The sequence below is a fragment of the Canis lupus genome, chromosome 8 (assembly GCF_048164855.1).
Source record: "Canis lupus baileyi chromosome 8, mCanLup2.hap1, whole genome shotgun sequence".
Classification (NCBI taxonomy): Eukaryota; Metazoa; Chordata; class Mammalia; order Carnivora; family Canidae; genus Canis; species Canis lupus.
In genome coordinates, this window is record NC_132845.1 from 59,516,368 (window position 1) to 59,527,370 (window position 11,003).

The following is an 11,003-nucleotide window of genomic DNA, read 5'->3' on the forward strand; positions in this document are numbered from 1 at the left end:
AACTGACTGAGCCACCCAGGCATCCCCAAATAGACTTTAATACCAAAAAGATGATACTACAGATAAAGAGGGACATTTTAAGGTGAAAAGGTTGGGGCACTTGGATGGCTCAGTGGTTGAGCATCTGCCTTTGGCTCGGGTTGTGATCTGGGGTCCTGGGATCAAGTCCCACATCAGGCTCCCCACAGGGAGCCTACTTCTCCCTCTGCCTATGTCTCTGCCTCTCTCTCTGTCTGTCTCTCATGATAAGTAAACAAAATCTTAATAAATAAATAAATAAATAAAGTGAAAAGGTCAACCCATCAGAAGAATGTAGCAATTATAATCATATGCCTACCTAACAAAGAAATAAGGCAGACAAAATTAAGGGCAAAACAAATTCAGCAACAATGATTGAAGATGTCAATACTGCGCTTTTGGTAATAAATAGAATAGTTAGGCAGTAGTGAAACAATGAACACCCAAACAACACCAAACACAGGACAGACCTAACAGGCATAGAATGCTCTCTCAACAGCAGAACATACATATCTTCTCAAGTGCACATGAAACATTCTCCAGGAGAGACCATATGCTAGACTGTATTCTCCATAAATGTAAAAGGACTGACATCATAAAAAATATGTTCTCTGATCACAATGAAGAGGGAAATTAGTAACAAAAAGAAATTTTGGGAGGACACCTGGCTCGCTCAGTTGGTAGAGTATGCAACTCTTGATTTCGGGGTGGTGAGTTTGAGCATCAACTAGGCACAGAGATTCCTTTAAAAATAAATAAATAGATGGTACACCTGGGTGGCTCAGTGGTTGAGTGTCTGCTTTTGACTCAGGTCATGATCCCAGAGTCCTGGGATCAAGTTCCGCATCAGGCTCCCTGCATGGAGCCTGCTTCTCCTCTCCCTGCCTATGTCTCTGCCTCTCTGTGTGTGTGTCTCTCATGAGTAAGTAAATAAAATTTTAAAAATAAATAAATAAATAAATAAATGCCCAATCTCTTAGTAACTCTGCTATTGTCTATTTAAAAAAAAAGAAATTTGGGAAATTCACAAATATATGGAAATTAAACAGCATGCTATTTAAATAATCAGTGAGTCAAAAAAAAAAAAAGAACTAATGAGGGAAGTTAGAAAATATTTTGAGGGATGCTTGGGTGGCTCAGTGGTTGAGCATCTGCCTTTGGCTCAGGGCATAATCCCAGGACTCTGGGATCGAGTCCCACATCAGGCTCCCTGCATGAAGCCTGCTTCTCCCTCTGCCTATGTCTCTGTCTCTGTCTCTCTCTCTCTCTCTGTCTCTCATGAATAAATAAGTAAAGTCTTAAAAAAAAGAAAAGAAAATATTTTGAGATGAATGAAAATGAAGATACAATATATAAAAACTTATGGTGTGCATCTGAGAGTGCTTAAAGGGGAATAGCTATAAATTTGAACCCATATAAGAAGTGCCGGTGTTAGAAAAGAGGAAAGATCTCTAAACAACAACCCAATTGTCCACCCTAAGACACTGGAAAAAGAAGCATAAGCTAAACCCAAAGCAAGCAGAAAGAAAGAAACAATGATTACACTGATGGAATAGAACTGAAAGTCCAAAGATTAAACCCATATATTTGTGGTGAGTTGACTTTCAACAAGGGTGCCAACACAGTTCAATGAGGAAAGAATAGTATTATCAACAAATGGTGCTGGGATAACTGGATATCCACATGCAAAAGAATGAGCTTGGACCTCTACTTCATATCACATTCAAAATATCTAAGAGTGGATCAGCGACCTAAATATACAAACTAGACCCATAGGAACACCTGGATAGCTCAGCGGTTGAGCGTCTGCCTTTGGCTCCGGGATCAAGTCCCACATCGGGCTTCCTGCATGGAGCCTACTTCTCCCTCTGCCTGTGTCTCTGCCTCTGTGTGTGTGTGTGTGTCTCTCATGAATACATAAATAAAGTCTTAAAAAAAAAACTAGACCCTAAAACTCTAGAAGAAAACACAGATATAAATTTTCATGACCTTGGAGTAAGCAATAGTTTCTTTTTTTTAACATAATAATACAAGGACATAATTTTTAAAAAGACAAATAATAATAAGAGGTGAGGAGAGAAACTGAAGCTCTCATATACTGCTGGTGGTAATATAAAAGTGTGCAGCCCCCACGGAAAACACTTTGGCAGTTCCTCAAGAAGTTAAACATAAAGTTACCATATGATCCAGCAATTTTCCTAAATATATACTCAAGAGATTTGAAGATATATGTTCACACAAAAACTTTTACAGGAATGTTCATAGCAACATTATTCATAACAGTAAAAAAAAAAAAAAATGGAGGGGTGGGCGCTTGGGTGGCTCTGTTGGTTAAGTCTCCAGCCCTTGGTTTTGGATCAGGTCATGATCTCATGGGTCATAGGTTGGACTCCTCTGTGCTTGGTAAGGAGTCTGCTTGAGAGTTCTCTCCCTCTGCCCCTCTCCCCACCTCTCTCAAAACAAATAAGTAAGTCTTAAAAAAAACAACAAAAAAAAGAAAAGTGAAGGGGCACCTAGCTGGTTCAGTAGGTGGAGTATGCAACTTTGGATCTTGGGGCTGTGAATTCAAGTCCCACGATGAGTATAGAGCCCACTTAAGGAAAGAAAAAAAAAAAACATAGAAACAACCCAAACATCCACCAACTAATGAATGGATATGTAAATATGGTATCTTCATACAATAAAATATTACTCAAGCATAAAGAACGCTACAACCTAGATTAACCTTGACAACATGCGAAGTAAAACTAGCCAAGTGCAAAAAGCCACATATTATATTATTCCATTTATAAGCAATATCCAGAATAGGCAAGTCCATAGAGACAAGAAGGAGATTAGTGATCGGAAGGAGCTGGAGGGAGTGAGGGGAACAGGCAGGGACTGCTAATAGGTACAGGGTTTCTTTTTGAGGGTGATGAGAATGTTTTGGAGTTAGATAACAGTGATGGTGACATAACCTTGCAAGTATACTAAAAATTACTGAATTATACACTTTAAAATATTGACTTTCATGATGTACGAGTTATAACTCAATAAAAAAGCTGGTTTCAAGGAATGAAGTATTAATATACAGAAGAGCACAGATGAATCTCAAAAATATACTAAGCGTAAGTAGTCAAACACTCCATAGTGTATGATTCCATTTACAGGAAATCCTAGAAAAAGCCAAAGTAGAGTGACAGAGGGGCATCTGGGTGGCTCAGTTGGTTAAGCACCTGCCTTCAGCTCAGGTCATGATCTCAAGGGCCTGGGATGGAGCTCCACATGGGGCTCCTTGCTCAGCAGGGAGCCTGCTTCACTCTCTCCCTCTGCCCCTCCCCCTGCTTCTGAGCTCTCTCTCTTTGTCAAAACACAAAATCTTTAAAAAAAAGAAAGAAGAATACAATCCAAGCTTCTGCAGGTAAGAGGAGCATACCTCATCTCTCCATTCACAGTTCTGGGAAGCAAATCCACAGAAGCAGAAAGAGAAGGGACCTTGCAGCCCCCACACTGCTAATCACTGCACTCCATCACCTCACAAATGAATCTGTAATGACAAATTGTGCTAAGTTCCATGCAAGAAAAGAACACTGTGAGGGAGGCCTATGAAGAGCAGATATTTCAGATTGGGGGTTCAAGGAAAGGCTCTATGTGGAAAAAAAATAAAATATTGGCCCAATACAAGGGAAGCAATACTCCCACTGCACTCCCACTGGTTAGGCTACATATAGAAAATGGGATTCTATTTTGGATGCTGCATTTTAACAGGAACACAGTCAACCCTGAGCTCATCTAGAAAAGCGCTATCCCAGCTGATGAAGGGTATGGACACCATGCCATAAATATTCAGGTCCCTCATTCAACAAACACCTATCGAGAGCAAAACAATACCGGATACTGGTAAGAGTTTAAAAGTAAAGATGCCAGCTCTATAGCCTTCAGGACGTTTAACAACTTAGTAGGGAGAGCAGGATGAGTCCATAAATAAATATAATAAAAATCTGACATTAGCTCTTTGATATAAGAAGCATAGGTGCAGCACGTGCAGGTGGAGGAGACCAAGAAACACCTCATAAAAAGGTGGTATTTGAGCTAATTCTGGAACTGGAAAAGATTCCTTTTATTGAAAAACCCATGCCACATAAAGAGCATCCATAAAAGCAGAAACAGCGAGGCACCTGGCTGGTTCAGTGGTTGAACATCTGCTTTTGGCTCAGGGCGTGATCCCAGGATCCTGGGATTGAGTTCCACATTAGGCTTCCCGAAGTGAGCCTGCTTCTCCCTCTGCCTGTGTCTCTGCCCCTCTCTCTCTGTGTCTCTCATGAATAAATAAATAAAATTTTAAAAAGAGAGAGAGAAACAGCATGAGCAGAGGTGCCGAAGCAGGAATGTTTATGGTATGCAAGCCCGTGAAAAATCTAGTTTGGCTAGAGCAAAAGGTTCATCTAGAAAATGAGTGCAAGGAGCACCTGGGTGGCTCAGTCAGTTGAGTATCTGCCTTCACCTCGTCATGATCTCAGGGTCCTGGGATTGAGCCCCCACATCAGGCTCCCTGCTCAGCGGGGAATCTGCTTCTCCCTCTTCCTCTGTCCCTCCTCCTCACTCCTGTGCGCTCTATCAAATAAATAAATAAATAAATAAATAAATAAATAAATAAATAAATAAATAATCTTGAAAAAAATTTAGGCCTTAAGAAAAAAAAAAGAAAAGAAAAGGAGTGCAAAAAGATAGGTTTGGATCAAACTAAGTAGGGCCTCAGAAGTTGATCAAGGATTTTATTTGGTAGTTAACGGGAGGCATTAAGAATTTCTATCCAGGGGATCCCTGGGTGGCGCAGTGGTTTGGCGCCTGCCTTTGGCCCAGGGCGCGATCCTGGAGACCCGGGGTCGAGTCCCACGTCGGACTCCCGGTGCATGGAGCCTGCTTCTCCTTCTGCCTGTGTCTCTGCCTCTCTGTCTCTCTGTGTGACTATCATGAATAAATAAATAAAATTAAAAAAAAAAAAGAATTTCTATCCAGAAACATTGTAATGGATACCGCTCTTTTGCCTGGTCAATCCTTTCTGGGGCCAGCACCCCGATTTTCTGTGGGAAACCATCCCTCTCCCTGCCCAGTTCATGTCACACAGGTAAAGATAATTAAACCCCCAAATCCACATTGATTGGTTTAGGGATTCATACAGGTTCCAAACAAAACCAATTGCAATGGGATTCAAATCTGGGGTTTTAGTTACAAGGAGACAGAGCCAGGCAGAGGTAAGCTTTCCCCCTCCTGGAGTTACTGGGGCAAAAAAAAAAAAATCAGACATAAATCTGGAATTGCTGGCACTCTTTTTTTTTTTTTTAAAGCAAATTGTATTTTTTTTATTTTTATTTATTTATGATAGTCACAGAGAGAGAGAGAGAGGCAGAGACACAGGCAGAGGGAGAAGCAGGCTCCATGCACCGGGAGCCGGACGTGGGACTCGACCCCAGGTCTCCAGGATCGTGCCCTGGGCCAAAGGCAGGCGCCAAACTGCTGCGCCACCCAGGGATCCCTGGCACTCTTGACACCATAAGAGGAACCACTTGAGGATGGAACCAAGTCAGAAGAAAACAGAGCTTAGCACCAGGACCAAAATCCTAATGATATTGAGTCCCTGGAGCCAACTGCACCTTAATATCTTACCTCTAAACTTAACTTTTCCCTTTCCCTTTCCCTTTTCTTTCTTTTTTCTTTTCTTTTCTTTTCTCTTTTCTTTTTTCTTTTTTCTTTTCTTTTCTTTTCTTTCTTTCTTTCTTTCTTTCTTTTTCTTTCTTTTTTTTGAGATTTTATTTAGGGATTTATTTAGGGATGCCTGGGTGGCTCAGCGGCTGAGCATCTGCCTTTGGCTCAGGGCATGATCCTGGAGTCCTGGGATCGAGTCCCACATCGGGCTCCCTGCATGGAGCCTACTTTTCCCTCTGCCTCCCTCCCTCCCTCTCTCTCTCTCTCTCTCTCTCTCTCTGTGTGTCTCATGAATAAATAAATAAAATCTTAAAAGATTTTAGGCAGAGGGAGGAGCAGGTTCCCTGCAGAGAGCCCAATGTGGGACTTGATCCCAGAACCCCGGGATTATGACCAAGCCAAAGGCAAAAAGCTCAACCACTGAGCCACCCAGGTGTCCCTACCTCTAGCTTTTCAGGAAGCCGATAAACATCCTATCTTGTTGAAATCGTTTTAAGCTGGGTCTTTGACCTCTTGCTACTGAAAGATGCCTGCTTAATACAAACCTCGTAAGGGCTGAAGAAAGGAGACTTGTCAGTACAACAGTATCGGGGAGAATATAATAGTGAAGACAAAGCGAAATGACAAATCACAAGGAAACATTAGACAAACCCAAACCCAAGGACAGTCTACAAAATAACTGGCTTAGGACACCGGGGTGGCTCAGCGGTTGGACGCCTGCCTTCAGCCCAGGGCATGGTCCTGGAGTCCTGGGATCCAGTCCCATATCGGGCTCCCTGCATGGAGCCTGCTTCTCCCTCTGCCTGTGTCTCTGCCTCTCTCTCTCCTCTCTGTGTAAATAAAATCCTTTTTAAAAAATAAAACGTGGGGGATCCCTGGGGGGCGCAGCGGTTTAGTGCCTGCCTTTGGCCCAGGGCGCGATCCTGGAGACCCAGGATCGAATCCCATGTCGGGCTCCCAGTGCATGGGGCCTGCTTCTCCCTCTGCCTATGTCTCTGCCTCTCTCTCTCTCTGTGTGACTATCATAAATAAATAAAAATATTTAAAAAAATAAAAATAAAAATAAAAAGTGGGGATCCCTGGGTGGCGCAGTGGTTTGGCGCCTGCCTTTGGCCCAGGGCGCGATCCTGGAGACCCGGGATCGAATCCCACGTCGGGCTCCCGGTGCATGGAGCCTGCTTCTCCCTCTGCCTGTGTCTCTGCCTCTCTCTCTCTCTCTCTCTGTGACTATCATAAATAAATAAAAAATTTAAAAAAAAATAAAAATAAAAATAAAAAAAATAAAACGTTAACGTTTAGAGAGCGTTGATGAAGGGTATACAGAAATGCCCTGAAATATTTTTGTAACTTTTTGGTAAGTTCTGAAATTATCTAAAAAGTAAAAAACAAAACAAAACAAAAAAAGCAATTGGGGTTTGATCCACAGTAGGGATGATGGTCTCAGTAACTATGATGATAATAAAACAGCAAGGAGTTTGGCTGGACAAATGAAACAGGACAGGGTTCAACGCTGAGACTGGTGGCAGAAATGCGGCAAGCAGAGTCTGGAAGACAAAGGTTTGAAGTAAAAGGACAAGTTTCACTGGATGTGAAAGCATCTGCAAGCCTCCAGGTGAAGCTGTCCAGCAAACACTGAAACTCTGAACTAGAACTAAGGAGAAAGGCAGAGATTTACATAAACAGTTGATACCACCAGAGTATGACATAACCAAGGGTGACACTGTAGAGAAGGGAGCCCAGTGGGGCAGGCAGTGCTGACCACAAAGATTTCAGAGAAGGGATTGTGGTGCCTGGGTGGCTCCATCACTTGTGTGTCCAAGACTCTTGGTTCTGGTTCAGGTCATGATCTCAGGGTCGTGAGATGGCACCTCGAGTTAGATTCCTGCTGGAGATTCTCTCCGTCTCCCTCTCCCCCATGCCCTGACATGCAGGTACACACTCTCTCTCAAATTAATCATAAATTAAATTATGATTTTAGAGAAGGGGTGATCTTCAGAATGCTCATGCCAAAGGAGAGATGTCTGAGTAGAGCTCATCTCTAAGATAGGAAAAAGTGATGCAAACAAACAAAAACCCAAACTATATCAGGGGGTTTTGGGTTTTAAAAAAAGGTCAGTTCTTAAATCTTCATAAATTAGTAAGTATGTTCTGATCCGATCCCTGTTCCTGCACATCTGCTGCCTTCTTGGGTTGTGCTGACCAGTTGAGGTGGTTGGAATGGGAATGCTCACTTGTGCTCTTCAGATGTTACTCACTTGTTACCCTAGTCGAACTACCCGCTGGCCTCTCTTGTGACTTTGACATCACAGATAAGAACTGGTTTAAGGGCAGCCTGGTAGCCCAGCAGTTTAGCGCCGCTTTCAGCCTGGGGTATGATCCTGGAGACCCGGGATCGAGTCCCACGTCGGGCTCCCTGCACAGAGCCTGCTTCTCCCTCTGCCTGTCTCTCTCTCTCTCTCTCTCTCTGTCATGAATAAATAAAAAATTTTTTAAATCTTAAAAAAAGAACTGGTTTAAGATTTAGTCTGGATAGATCCAGATGATAGAACTAAGCCAAATGGCAGCTGTTAGAAAAACTCTAAAGAGCAATGAGCTGTGAGAGAAAATTATTCTGAAAGCTCCTTCCAACTCAGTAGTTCAGTAAGCTTCTGGGTTTTTGTTTTTTTTCTGTAAATGTTCATAGTACTTACTTTATATCGCTGCTATGAGGATGATGGGAGACAAAGTATATAAAAGTGCCGGCGCAGAATAGCTGTTCAGCCTTTAATAGACAAGTATTGGGGATCCCTGGGTGGCGCAGCGGTTTAGCGCCTGCCTTTGGCCCAGGGCGTGATCCTGGAGACCCGGGATCGAATCCCACGTCGGGCTCCCAGTGCATGGAGCCTGCTTCTCCCTCTCCCTCTGCCTGTGTCTCTGCCTCTCTCTCTCTCTCTCTCTCTGTGTGACTATCATAAATAAATAAAAATTAAAAAAAAAAAAAAGACAAGTATCAATCTACGAAATAGACCAAGGAAGTACCAACCTCAGCCACTAGAGGGCAATCTGAGTCACACTCCTTCGAAAAAGACTAAAAAGCAGCTTGATGTGGCAGGCACCACTCCCGATGCACCAGCCTTTCCTCTGCCGGGAAGCTCGGTCCCGCTCAGGAAACCTGGCTCCACGCTGAACTCCGTGGTGCTTTCTCTGAGTCATTAGATTCTCCCACAGTCGCAAAATGATCTGGCAAAAGTCCCTCAAAGGCTTTTACCGCTTACTGAGTCACATCCAAACTCCCTGCCTGAATCCAAGGCCTTCCTCAATCTGGCCCCCAACCTACCTCTTCAGCCTGAACCCCTTTTAATCCTTTATACTGCAGCCACACTAGACAAATCATGCTCCTGCCTCTGTGCTGGGGCTCACGCTGCTCCTTCTCCTTGATGCCTTCCCTCTATGCCGACCTTCCAAAACCCCACTTCTTTTTCCATCGTGCAAATGTTATCTCCTCCTTAGCTCCCTCCCTGTTTCTCTAAAGGAGGGCGATCTCACCAACCCTGAGCTCACACACCATATACGACATCCATCTATCTTGTATTACAGTGATTTATGTATGTGCATCTTTTCTCTTCAATAGATTAGAAACTCCGTGGGTAGAGAGACCAGAGAGTAATCTGCCCAGGGTAACACAGCAAGTAAGTGGTAAAGATGAGATTCTAACCCAGGAAATCCAGACAGCTCTTGCTCTTACCCACTAGTTCACAACTATATAGTAATCTTTCATTAGCCACAGTGCCTACCTAGCTAGGAGTTTTGCACACAGTGCAATTCAATTGCTTATCAAATGAATAATTAAAAACAAAACAAACAAACAAACAAACCTACCCTGAAACATTGATCTAATTAGCATCTCTTAAACCTTCACTGACTTGTAGGCTATTGGGAACCAGCTACTCAGTCTCATTAATCTGAATTAGAGTGCCTGGCTGTAGATCTAATTATGAGCAATTTCAGAATCATAATTACTGTTCCATTTGGTCTCTTGATCTGTAATGCACATAAGGATCTACTCTTAGCTTCTAAGGGATTATAAAACAAACAAACAAACAAAACCCAACGTGGTTACTTACTGAAGGCTAGGAGATGTGTTTTGTGAAGCGTCCAGCTCACAGCTTCTCTGTGAAGTGAGGGGAATGGACTGGATGGCCTCGGAGGGCCCTTTCCTGGGTTTTAACAGGCTCTGATTCTGGGAGATTGAATGGAATTGAAAAGAGCCTCTGCCTCTGTGTCAAAAGATATCATTTTAAGTCTCAACTCCCCATCCATACAATTTGATTTATCCAGTCAAAAATCTTTGAACGTCTGAGCGTCAGGTACAGGGGAGGATACAGTAATGAGCAAGACAGACATGGCCCCTGCTCATCCTGTTAAGAAAATCGGAGGACACCTATAATGTGCGGTTGTCCTATGGAAGAAACCCAGCTGGTCCAAGTATGGTGTAAACTACAAAATCTTGCATCCCATCAAAAGATGGTGATCCTGCCAGGATTCCAGTTTCACCAAGTCCAATGACAACAAAATCGTCACCTATTTTGCTGTTTTTTGAGAGAAGCCTGATAGTGTATTTTAACCAAACCTGGTCAACACTGCAGGCAGCTTTCCCGCCCTTCTGTTGCAGTTCCACCTAAATGGGCTGAGGTTATGGGTGCTCACTTCCAGCACTGTACTGTCGCTGGCAAGAGGCCAAGCCCCTAGTCCACTCTCGCAGGCCTGTCAGAAACCCATTAGGCTGAGTCTGGACCTGCGGGTTCTCGGTGGCTCCAAGTCACCAGCCTCGGCCCCTCATCTGTGAAAGGCAGGCCGTATCTGCGAAGAAGCCATCTCCCACGCTACTGGGAAATGCGGATGCGGCCGTGTGTCGTCGGGCCGAGCCTCGCTCGGAGGCCACACTCCAGAGGGCTGGGGAGGGCCCCCTTGGGGCTCCATCTCGAGCCCCGGGCCGCGACTCGGTTGGCAGCAGAGCTGGCGGGGCCAGGCGACTCGGTCCCGGCCCCAGCTCCCGCACCCGCTTGCTGGGTGGCTCCGGGAAGGTCACCTGGCGGCCCTGCCGGCTATAGCCTGCATTCGGCGGGAGGGGTGCACCGTCTCCCGGCCGCCGCGCTCGTCCCTACGGGCTGCCAGCAGCAGACGGAGCGGCCGGGCACCGGGGACCCGGGCAGCAGCCGAGGGCGCCCGGGAGCGCGCGGGGGTCACGTGGGGCGCGCGGGGGCGCGCGGGGGCGCGCGGGGGCGGGGCCTGGCGCACGCGGCTCAGCCGGCGGCGGGGCG

General features: G+C 44.8%; 1 long non-coding RNA gene across 2 annotated transcripts in view; it reads right to left on the reverse strand.

Annotated features, from left to right (window-relative positions):
* LOC140638659 (uncharacterized) overlaps positions 1-10,917 on the reverse strand; it is a 46,216-nt gene extending 35,299 nt beyond the window's left edge. For both annotated transcript variants that reach the window (XR_012035663.1, XR_012035662.1), the window contains exon 1: positions 9,807-10,917. This is a non-coding gene — a long non-coding RNA (uncharacterized lncRNA). The remainder of the gene's footprint in view (positions 1-9,806) is intronic.
* Between the last annotated feature and the right edge of the window lie 86 nt (positions 10,918-11,003).